This window comes from Alexandromys fortis, unplaced genomic scaffold, assembly GCF_014885135.2.
Source record: "Alexandromys fortis isolate MF-2015 unplaced genomic scaffold, M_Fortis_MF-2015_v1.1 scaffold_3, whole genome shotgun sequence".
Lineage (NCBI taxonomy): Eukaryota > Metazoa > Chordata > Mammalia > Rodentia > Cricetidae > Alexandromys > Alexandromys fortis.
The window spans coordinates 25,100,984-25,113,426 of NW_026067909.1; the positions used below are offsets into that span (position 1 = coordinate 25,100,984).

At 39.4% G+C, this 12,443-nt stretch overlaps 1 protein-coding gene across 1 annotated transcript in view; it reads left to right on the forward strand.

The window, feature by feature from the left end:
• The window catches only part of Csmd1 (CUB and Sushi multiple domains 1), a 1,119,426-nt gene that overhangs the window by 274,294 nt on the left and 832,689 nt on the right, over positions 1 to 12,443 (forward strand). The gene's annotated exons all lie outside the window — the stretch shown is intronic.

The following is a 12,443-nucleotide window of genomic DNA, read 5'->3' on the forward strand; positions in this document are numbered from 1 at the left end:
GTAATCTGAATGATAAATATACTAAAAATATACTTAACAGAAAATTGATGTGAGCATTTTCTGTGATTGTTTACACTTCCATCTCAAAATAAGCCTCATAGCAAACATAGACCTTTCCTATGAGAGATAAAGGAGATTAAAAAATAAGAAAAGGAGTGATCTTCAAAGAGTTTTCAGAGACTATGTGACATGAACCCCAAATCCATCTATTTATTCAGTAACAGTGCTATTTGTTGACTTGACATGAAAGAGGAAACTAGAGATGATTTATATATACTCACAAGCATTTGTGGACCAGGGCAAAAATTCTCATTGTGATTTAATCAATTATCCTTTCATGTATGAGAGATCATTTTTATGTCTTCAGGGACATGCCCTTCCACAGGTACGCTCTTAAAATATCTCTTCTGAACATGAAAATGTGCTGCATGGACTTACCTTCCTGCAACATACCATTCTGTCTGTGCTGCGCATTTTATACTCCTGCTTATAAACTGAAAGGTGACAATACCGTCACCGCCAACTTTTTAAAACATTTTGTTAATTCTACGAAAATCTCCAATAACATAGTTTGATCATTTCCACTCCCTCGTCCCCAGCTCTTCCCACACCTACCCCCTGCCTCCCTGTCTATTCATCTTCCTGTTAGCTCTTTTTATAAACCCGTCTTGATAAATCCATCTGATTGTGTTGATCCTTGGTTGTCTTGGGTATAAACCCTGCCAAGGAGAGTGATCAGCCTGCCAAGGAACATATCTTTCAGAAACTTAACTCCCCCTTTCTGGGCCACTATCGGATGTCAGTAGCTCCTCAGCTAGGGGTGGGGCATGCTGGGATACCCTTTGATCTGAGCTTTCCCAGGTCTTCTGCAACTATGGCCATCTCGTTCATCTGCCCTCTTTTGTCGGGCGAACACTGTTTCCTTGAAGTCAGCCACCACCTCTGGCTCTTACAGCCTTTCTGCCCACTCCTCTGGAATGGTTCCCTGGCTGGGATAGGTATGATTTAAAATAGATTACTTCACAGTCTCTTAGTCTCTGTGTATTGACCATTTGAGTGTCTCTGCTAATTGCCATCAGCTGTAGGGAAGCTCTTCTCTGGTGTGAGTTGAAAGATACGTCAATCTATGGCTATAGAAATAGACCATTAAGAGTCGTTTTAATAATCTATTCATTTAGCAGAATAATTGCAGAATATTCTTTTTATTTTATTTTATATCTTGGCTGAAATTTCCTTTCCCTCCTCTCCTCTCAGTACCCCCAATGGCCCCCCACTATGTTACCACCCCTAATCCACTCCTCTTCTATTTCTGTTCACTGAAGGGCAGGTCCCCTATGACTATCAACAAAACATGGCATATCAAGTTGCAGGAAGACTAAGCACCTTCCTATGTAGGAGTAGGGTACCCAAAACCCATAAAAGAGTCAGAAATATTCCCTGTTCCCACCGTTTGAAGTCCCACAAAAGGACCAAACTATACAACTGTAACATATTTACAGAGTGCCTAGATTAGACTCATGAAAAATCCCTGGTTTTCAGCTCAGTCTCTTTAACCCCTATGAGTCCAGGTTTGCTATAGGAGCTCCGTCGGACAGTAGCTTTTAAGTTACCAACCTCTTATACTATAAATGCTGATTTAAACCACGCACTCCCTCTCTCTTCAGGCTGCTGGATTCGGCTCCTGTTTCCCCTCTTGTACAGAGGACTGTGATCTGTGAGTCTACCCCTAAATAAATAGCCCTGCATTATACTCAATTCTGAGCTAGTGTGGGATTTCTTTTTAACATCCATCTTCACAGGTTAGTCGATTCTGTGAGTTTGCTTGTGGTGTCCTTGACCCCTCTGGTGCCTCCAATCATTTCTCCCCATCTCATGTAGAATTCTCTGAGCTCCTCCTAATATTTGGTGGTGGGTTTGCATCTGTTCCAATCCGATGCTGGAAGAAGCCTCTCAGATGACAATTGGACTAGGCACCAATCTATGAGCATAGCAAAGTATCATTAGGCATCATTAACATGACATATTTTTTCTCTAGTCATGCTTGGTTCTACCCTAGGTCTCTGGCCTATCTAACCTCTGAATCCTGGCTCTCCAGGCAATATCGGGGGTGAGTTTACTCTCTTGGCATAGGTTTTAGTTTAGACTGGTCATTGGTTGACTACTCCCTTAATCTCCAGGCCACCTCTACCCTAGCATATCCCATAGTCAGGACAGACTGTAGGTCCTCGACCTGATAACTGTGCCAGGTATGAGTCCTATCCCTTGGATCAGCCCTTAAATTTAATGAGATAATATTTGATTATCCCCATAATATCCATCCCACTATTGCCCGACCCAGTGTACCTTGCCAAGATACTTACTATTTTAGTTTGTAGTGTTCATAACTAGGGGAAATTTGTGATTTCCCTTCACTTGCAGTGACAGCAAACATATCCCTTTCCAGAGCCTTGAGAGGTGGTTATAGGGATGAAGCATCCAGGAAAGGATAAACTTATATTCTCCATGTTTTCTCACCAAGTTCAAAAACAAACCAAATCCTCTTTCATGTTCTAACTATCCCAGGTCCCCCACAAAGGCGACAGGTGTTCATTAGTTATAGTGAGAACGAGAATTGGGACACAGCTTAATTTCGTATGAAATTCTTGCATTTTGTTTTATCTTTGTGAAAAACATAAACTTCCAGATCCTTTGATAGTTCATTTATCCCTGCCTGATTCGTCTGTCTGTCCCTCCGTTGTCTGCTTTGTGAGTGACTGACCCACAAGGATGGCCCGAGACAAAGGTGCAACAATGTAGTCATGCATTTGGGCAGAGCAGGGACATCGCCTGCTGATCTCATTTTCTCTGCTGGCAGTTTATTAGGAAATTACAGATTGAAAACCTGCGTTTGAGGCAGACACATTTTATCTAAATCTACAACAGTCGCGAGAGTATAATTATTTCTGACCTAATTTAGTTAAAACACATGCAAAAAAAAATACTCTGCCATCAAAAGCTGTTGTAGGTAAGTAGCTTTAGTGCTAATTTGAAGCAAATTATTTATGATGTGTGGTTTTAGGTGCTGCTACTTGAAAACTTAATTCTATGTTATGTGGACCTGAACCTCTATCCTCTAAATAGCTGGTTTTAGTTTGTTTGTTTGTTTATTTGCTACCTAAAATAAATGGTTGCTAATTCTGGGGAGGACCATGCATATGTGAGGCTGTAAACAATGAAACCTCAGAAAGGGATAGAGATCTGCACTCAAGCACACACTGCTGGTTTAGAATAACTCTGTGAATTACCTAAGATGCGCAAGGCTAGGCTTGCTGGAAAGACTGTGGTAAATCCCCCACCCACCATCAGGAGGCAGCACTGGGTTCTGTGCCCATCAAAAGAGCATCCCTTTGGATTGTTAATGGAAGTGCAGCCTGACATTCACTTTCCTGTATTTGATGATTCTGGGCATAGAATATATTTGTAAGTGAATTTGCTTGTTGTCCTATGTAGTTGGCTTTTACTGGTTCGTGTTGCACAGAACAGGATATTGGTTGTATTTCTATAAGAACGCCACAAATAAGACATCCTGTACCAGGTATTAGTTACACTTTTAATTATATTTCTCTTCTACAAAGGTGGGGGAAGCATCCTTAGAAGCTTCCATGATGCTGCACACTGTGTACAATGGCTAGTCACCCTGGGGTGTGGAGCAGAATGTGTATCCATAGTGCTTACACAAGGAGAGTGGCCTGTTGCTTTCTCATGAGACACACTCACCACTGAGATTGAGCCTGTCAGTCAATGCACTGATACTTCAAAACTGACATCTCTTGGTGCTGTGAATATTTCAGAATAATGGTTTTTAATAATATGTGAACCGAGTGCCTTTAATGCCTGGTGCTTAGGAGGCCCACTTCTCCGAGCTTCCCAACAGCCTGCCTTCCTGATTACTCTTCTGATATATTTCAGTGATATCTGAAAGCACTCTTTTGATTTCTGAATCTTCAAGTAAATTAATGAGATGCAGACCTGTGATATAGTGGTGGACTAATTAACTTCTGTGTGAATAGTTATATAAATCAATCTATCTAGCAAGTTAGACTTGAGGTTTAAGTATTTTACCAGTGTTATTACTCTCTAGCCAAGAGACAGTCTCAGGCATGCGAGGCATTTTGCTTCTGCCATTTCCCCTTTTATAATGTTACTATAATGGTAATTTTTTCAGTGCCCATTTTGGCGCTCCTGACTTAGTTACAAATTTTCTCTGGAACCATTATTGAACTACAGTGAATTTTCCAACAGTAACATATCACACTATCTACATATTTTGAAATAGTTCACTAGAAAAAGAACCTACAGTTTAAAAAAAAGATGACTTTTTTTCCATCATAAAAACATTTGTCCTTGGGAAACTCAGAGAAGTGATGTTTTGAGTTGGTACAGCTCCATGGCTCTCGGTGTGGCCAGGTCTCAGTTCATGAGTATGGCATCCTGAAAACATGCTATTTCATTTTACACCATACTGTCTTACTGTCCAGGATGAAAACATGCAATATGTCACATTCCTAGCTCTATGCAGAATGATGGGTGACCAAAACACTTACCTTTGACTCCTCTAATAGTCTGGTCTTCCAGGCAAGCTTAGCTTCCCAAGTGTGGTTCCCAGCATAGCTTCAAATTGCCAATAGGTGTCAACATTTTGTGACAGTTCTAGGTGCTTCTTTCCCGGAGAAGAGACTCATTTCAATACTTTCCAAAGCCAGAAGTGGAGGGAAGAAGGTCCTAACACGGTGGCCAGTGAGCAGGTGAATGAACTGTATATCTAGAGAGAAGAAATTCCAGTTGGGGAATCTCAGCCACGGGATTATTCTCAGGCACACCAAAAGTGAGACTCACTGCACACACAATGCTTTTTGTTCAGATTATGTGGGGGATAAAATTCAGATGCCTTATATACAAAGGCAATAGAAAACATCTACATGGATAGATCTGACACTTTCAAAAAAGGAACAGGCTTAATTCTATCATAGGGATAGCAAGATTGTAGGAAAGAGGGACGCAGGACTGTGAGATACACAGAGACAACTGCTCAAGCACTCTAGAGTAGCCGATGTCAGGAGGAGGGTGGGCAAATTGGAGAGGAACCATAGTATAGAAAAAAAAACCCTCTAAATTGTACATTGTTGGCTTGTAAGTGAGCACCAGAACCACCGTGGCCCAGGAAAGCCAAGGGGAGTCCAGACTGCAGAGAAGCCATCCTAAGCACAGCTAATCTCGGATGCCATGGACGCACACCCTCGATCTGTACTTTCATGATCTTTAACTATGTTTAAAATTATCTAAACTGAGTTTTCCTGGATGAAACAGCGATGAGAGAAGCTCATAAGAGAAGTAGGGGAGCAATGCCAGTCTGGCCGGCAGCAAACACCAGGATCCTGCCGTGACTTTCAGGCCTCTACCATCACTGTGGTCTCTGTACAAGGAAATAGATTTCTAAAGACTGACCCAATCCTCTGCTCTTCCCATAAAACTTTCTATGCTGCTCATTGTTCATAAAGTCATACAGAAATTTGTTGTGGGATGTAAGGACATCTAAATTCTTTTCAGGCCATTTTCTTGGCACCACATCCACCCACCCACCCACCAGCCTTTTTCTGTCCAACCTGTTATTTCCTTAAAGAGGTCACTTGCTCTTTATTTCTTGGCATCACCCAGCTCAGTCCTCCGTCTATGACACAAACTCCATGAAATGCATTTTAGTTCAGAAGGATAGATGAGCAATATTGAAATTTTAAGCATTTGATCAGACACAACTTGTCTACAATGTGGATATTGCCTAATATTCTATGACAATAAACTTGGCAATACTTCAGTAAGGATGTAAGCATGAGGACCAAAAACATCTTCTGATTAACTGAGAAACTCATGTTTAATTGATAATATATAATAAAGCATTTCTTAAAACAATATTTGATTGAGCTGGACAGTGTCTACAGCTAAGCAACAGTCGCCTGTGATAAAACCACATTCGGTATGTGATGTTCATTTATGAATACATTTGAGAAATCTATTATGTGTGAAGGGGTTTATTCTTTGAACATTCCATGCCTGCATACAGTGTATTTGGGCCATACCCACTCTTGTGACCTCCCCTGGTTCCCCTATGAACCATCAACATGTCTGCCTCCAAAATTCACGTCCATATTTTTAAAATAATTGACTAACCCTCTTTTAGAATGCCAGAGGAAAAAAGAAGAATGCCATTCAGTGATTGAGAGAGATGGGATGATATTTTAGAAACATATAAAGATCTCTTGCCCATTTCAATAAACCCATAAAGAGTGCATGGGCTGTGGTTCACAAAAGCCCTGTTAAACTTGGGAGAGAACACATTGAATCAGGAGCAAGAGTCTTAGGGATGATAACTACGACCTCAACACCTGAATACTATGAGTCCAGGCTACTTGACAATCAATAAATAGCATGTGACAGAGAGGTATTCTAGTCATAACTGGAATAATGCGATTTCACAACAGCACAAGAAACTAGGTCCAGTTCTTCCAACTGTGCAGATATTGGCATCCGTGTGCAGAGAATTAACACCCTGTGCTAACAGGAACATGTCCTACTGACCTTTACGCTACCTTAGAATGACCACAGGTTATTATCAGCCTTTAAACAACATGCTTTACTCTATAAATAGCATTTAATAAAAAGACACTGCTTGGAAATTCAGTGCAGAAAACTTGGTTATGTTACTTAAATAATTTAGCTCCACCTGAATTTTCTGTTTTGCCTGTATTTGAGAGACAGAGATGTTTTCAGGTTACTTTATATGGTATGCATATCACACAGCTCTTCTGAAAGTTCATCTTTTGAGCTGAAATTTTTCTTCAGGCAAATAGAAACCAACTTTACAAATGAGTTTGCATATTTCTCTAGACATTATGAAATATTTACAAACCTTCTCGGCCTCACCACATCTGAGTACATCCGACCCACCTCAAGCACGAACATCATCAGTTACCACTACAATAATTACCTTCTCTTGAGAGAATTAGCAATGTATTGACCCAGGAGGAAAACGTTAGCCAAGGAGACTCTAATTAATATTAACTTCAGGTCATAATTGTTTTGTGCCTAGCTGCAGCCATCAATTTGTACAAATATAGAAACCCTGTTAGCATTCAGATGGCAGGTCTCTCTCCTTCCCATTACTCTCTTTCAGTGCACCGGGGAATCTTCTATGGTGAGTTGATAAGGACACCCTAGATCCATTTTGTTTGGAGGAAATGCCATGGATGGAGAATGTGCCTCTGAAGGTCATAAATTTTGGAGTCCCCGTCTTTTGTAGCATTGTTTCTGTCTCTGGGCTACACAGAACCCAAAGTTATAGTTGCATTTTTTTTTTTCCAGAATAGCCTCACATCTGTGGTATGCTTCCTTGCGGTCTCCATTGTTCATTCAAAGTGTTCTTTGAATACATATCAGGTCAGAATGAGGCAAACTCCTCTGATTTCAGATATTAAGATGCTAAAACATCCTTGAACTTCAATATTTAATTTGGCAGCACATAATTACAATTAGAGTTGTCTGCATATAACAAAATGAATGAACAAGTATGTATGAAATTTTAAAATAATTAAACAAAACCATGGCTATACTTTATGCTGTGCGATTCTACAATGTGCAGTTCTTACAGTGTTTTTTTTTTTGTTTTTGTTTTTTTTTTTTTTTAGTTTTTCGAGACAGGGTTTCTCTGTAGCATTGGAGCCTGTCCTGGCACTAGCTCTTGTAGACCAGGCTGGCCTAGAACTCACAGAGATCCGCCTGCCTCTGCCTCCCGAGTGCTGGGATTAAAGGCATGCGCCACCACTGCCCGGCCAGTTCTTACAGTGTTAATGTGTGTAGGATTGAGGGCTGAAGAGGTAGCTCAATGGTCAAGAGAACTGGCTGCTATTGCAGATATTCTGTTTCTAGCACTCACATGGTAGTTCACAACCATCTGGATCTCCCATTGCAAGTGATCTGGCGCTCTTCTGGCCTCTTTCAGGCACTGCAGACATGTATTACAAGGACACATGCAGGTAAACACTCATGCACATACGATAAAATATAATGAATATAACAGTCACACACACACACAAATCCCCTATAATCCTATACTAGAACGTTCCGTTGTGTTCTGTTTGATCCTTTGAATCAGGTGGGAGAAAAGCAAGGGAGGATTCTTGACAGGAACAAAACACAGGCATGCAGATCCTCATCCCAATATTTAATCTGAAGGAACACTATGTTAGACAGATATTTATCTGTGGCCAGAATCATTGTGTTACAATTGGAGAAGTATCATGGCCACGATAAATGCATATAATTTTTAATTTTTTTGTTTTATGTATGTGTAGATTTGTCTGTGTATATGCCTAGAAGCCACATGCATCATGTAGTGCTAGAGGCGGCCAGTAGAGGGTAGCAGATCCTCTCTAACTGGAGTTCTTTGATTGCCATGAGCTATTTATTATGCGAGTGCTGGGAACTCTGCAAGAGCCACCTGTGCTCTTAACAGCTGCGCCATCTCTCCATCCCTCATTTTTAGGACACAGACGTCTGCAAATTTAGAAACACACATTTATATACTTCTTTTGAAGCCTCCTTTTTTCTTCATGGTGGAAGTTTATGATTTTCTCCATGTAGCTTGGCACAAGTTTTGAATTTGTTTTGAAGACTTTGTTTTAAGTTCTCATTGCTAATTTTTATACTAATGGATAACACATGAAATATTTTTCCACTAATTTTCTAAATGTTTATTGTTACTGTATATTAAAATGTGAATTATTTCATAACATACAGCTTTAATGAAGTCTGTTTATTCTGCTATTGTTGTAGTCTTTTTTTGTTTCTTCTTAATTTAATGACTATTTTCTGTTTCAAATAATTGTGCTTTGTAGTTCGTTCTTTAGTTTTAATAAATAGTATTAAATTTATTCTTTGGTAATTGCATACACATGTGTAGCAATTTCTGCATACTGTCAATGTCATTAGCAATCATTGAAAAGCAAATTAAAACTTTTTGATATTCTATTTAACTTCAGCTGTACTTTAAAACAGTAGGTTATGCTGTGCACAACCACAGTGTACATGTAAATGATGTTAAAAGATGTACTGTCAGGGACACTGATGGCTCAGCAGTTCAGAGCACTGGAATTTCTTGCACAAGAACTGGGGTTCAGTTCGTAGACCCACATAGTGGAATCTAGCCATCTATAATGCTAGAGGACCCAATGTTTTCCTCTAGCTTCCCTGGTCACTGCATGCATATATGCAAGAAAAACCTCTACATACATAAAATAAAAAAAATAAAATATCCATCCTAGCCTGTGTTCAGTTCCCAGTGCCCATATGGTAGCTCTTAACCATGTGTAATTCCAGTTCAGGGGAATCAAAAACCTTTTACAATCTCCATGGACACTGGGCATGCATGCAGTGACCAGACATATAAGCAGATAAAACTCATACACATAAAAAATTTAAAAAAAAACTCTTTTTTTTAAGACAGCAAATGCTAGCAAAGATGAAGGGAAGGGAGAATCGTTATCCACTACTGTTTAGGGTGTACAACTGGTACAGCCACTGTAGAAAACACTATGGAGAACCTTAAAACAGAAAACTGGAATACATATGATCCAGCTCAGCCACTCTTGGACGTACAGCCAAGGATGCGGCTTTCCTTCTAAAAGGACAGCCATTCAATCATTCAACCACTCTTATTTCTGCTCTATTAACAAAAACAGCTAGGACATGCCATCACCCCAGATCATATGATGTTATAGTACATGTTAATATTTTACTTAGCTGCTGTAAAGAAAAGTGAATCTTTGAAATTTGCAAGAAAATATAAAAAGTTACCGAGAGGGGCTGGAGAGATGGCTCAGAGGTTAAGAGAATTTCCTGTTCTTCCTAAGGTCCTGAGTTCAATTCCCAGCAACCACATGGTGGCTCACAACCATCTGTAATGAGGTCTGGTGCCCTCTTCTGACCTGCAGGCATACAGATAGACAGAATGTTGTATACATAATAAATAAATAAAGAAATATTTTTTTTAAAAAAATACTGAGAACAAAAAGACAAACACTGCATGTTGTCTATCATATGTAGGTCCTAACATCAAACCTTTAGATTTCTGTGTTTAATTTAGGGTTAACTCTAGAATTCAGTGAAGCAAAAAAGGGTGAAGGATGCTTTAAGGGAGGGGATATCAGAAGAAAACAAACATGAAACCAAGAGGGGAGATATGAGGTATTGAATGTTTAAACATGGATGGGGTGGGAAAGACAGGAGTGTCACGTGTTCACCTGAATGAAGGGGATATAAAAAGGCCATACGATGCCTACTGCTTTATAAGATGGGTGTGTGTGTGTGTGTGTGTGTGTGAGAGAGAGAGAGAGAGAGAGAGAGAGAGACAGACAGAGAGAGACAGAGACAGAGAGAGACAGAGAGAGAGACCTTGCAGGATTCAGCAATACTACTCCTCAAATTCATGGGTTATTAAACAAAAATCAAAGTGCTAGGAGTTGGCTAACTCCTGAAGCATTATTGATCAGGGAGTTCCCCTAAGCCTCCAGCACAAGGCAGGCTTTCGCCAGTCCCATCAGTTGTCCATTGGAACTTTGACAGAATCCTAATTTTGAACGCACCACACACATTGCAGAATACAGATGAAAAGGTAGGTGGGGCTGAGTTGAAAGTTCCCTCCTGCTGGCTAGTCCTCACAGCCCAGAAGGGTCTGTAGGGTGCTCTGCAGGCTGCTGAGAAAGCAAAGGAATAAAAGGTGTTGTGCAACTGTGAACACACACACAAACCTACAAAACAACCTTCCAGGCAAAATGTGGCATGGCAGTCATAGTGCTAATATTTCCTCCATGAGAAGGTATGAGGTCACCACATATGAAGAAACCCATGCCTGATAATGTTAACTGAGTCAAAACCCATGGTTAAGGAGCTTTAGGGCCTAGTTGAAACTCTACTGTTAGATAGCTAAATATGGCATCAGGATACTCTAAAATATCTATGGTGGTACCTATAGAGCAATGTTAGTTATTCTTCTACTCCATTGCCTCAGAAAATACCAGAGAAAACTAAAGCTTGTCCTTGGGTCTTTATTGGGAATAGATTTTTTTTCATTATATCCTAAAGTTTTTATTTGTTTTATGGTATGTGTGTGTGTATATATCTATATCTATATCTATATATATATACATTAAAGGCTTTAGAGGCTTTCTATTTATTAATTTAATTTCATGTGTGTGTGTATGTGTGGTGTGTGAGTGCATGCATGTGTGCACGCATGTGCCTTGGTGTGCATATGAAGTTCAGAGCACAGCCTACTGGAGGTGACACTTCTCCTACCATGTGAGTTCCTGAGATCAAACCTACTAAGTCAGGCTTGGCAGCAAGCTCCTTCACCTGCTGCGCCATCTCATGGACCCAATTATCTTCTTACATTCCAAAATTGTTGATTTTATTCAAGAATAAATCTTACATACTACTGTTTTCCTCCTCTTTATTAACATGCTGGGCCAATATATTTCCAACCGCTAAATTCCATTTCAATTTTGAAATAAATGTAACTCTGCCACTTACTACAATTTCAATTATTACCTGACATCTGCATACAAAAGTTTCAATGATTTTCAATTTTTAACCTGACTTATGAGAAAAACAAGAAGCATCTCAAGTAATAATGTCATTGCTGGTTATAAATATAATAAATATTTAAAATATTGCACTACTTTAGACTCTTAATGAGAACATACATGTAACCATGATTCAATACATAATGATGATTCCTTTAAAATTGAATTGTTTATTGTTTTCTAAAAACAAATGTGAATATGAAAACAGAGTAATTTTAAATTTGCTGGATATTTTTTCAGTTATGAATTTGCCTTTGCAGGTTTTATCTAACCACAATCTATGTAAGAGTCTATTTAGTTAGTAAATTTTTTGGTTACACACTTATATATAGAGAGAGACAGAGGAAGACAGAGAGGTGCCAGACACATGAGTAACACAGCCCATGTGCACGTGGGGGGAGGGGGAGCGTCAAAGAACAACTTTCTGGAGTTGACATGCTGCAAAGAAATCAAATTACACATCATAAAATGACTTTATATGGATATATTCAGACAACTAACTCATATTTTAAAGTCGCTTGCTTATTTGCTTTTTCCGCCCTTAGTAGTTACTAAGACTTCAGTAGCTGCCGCTTGATTGAATTTAGAACCTTATAAAACTTTCTCTGATATTAATTTTATGTCCATTTCATGAGAATCTGCTGCTATCTCTCCATTTTATAACATGTAATTTAAAAGCTTTCAACTTGGTGACTAACACTGTTTTCCTACACTGAGTGGCTAAAGTGAAAAATGATTATGTCAACTCCGGAAAATAAACACCAGATAATA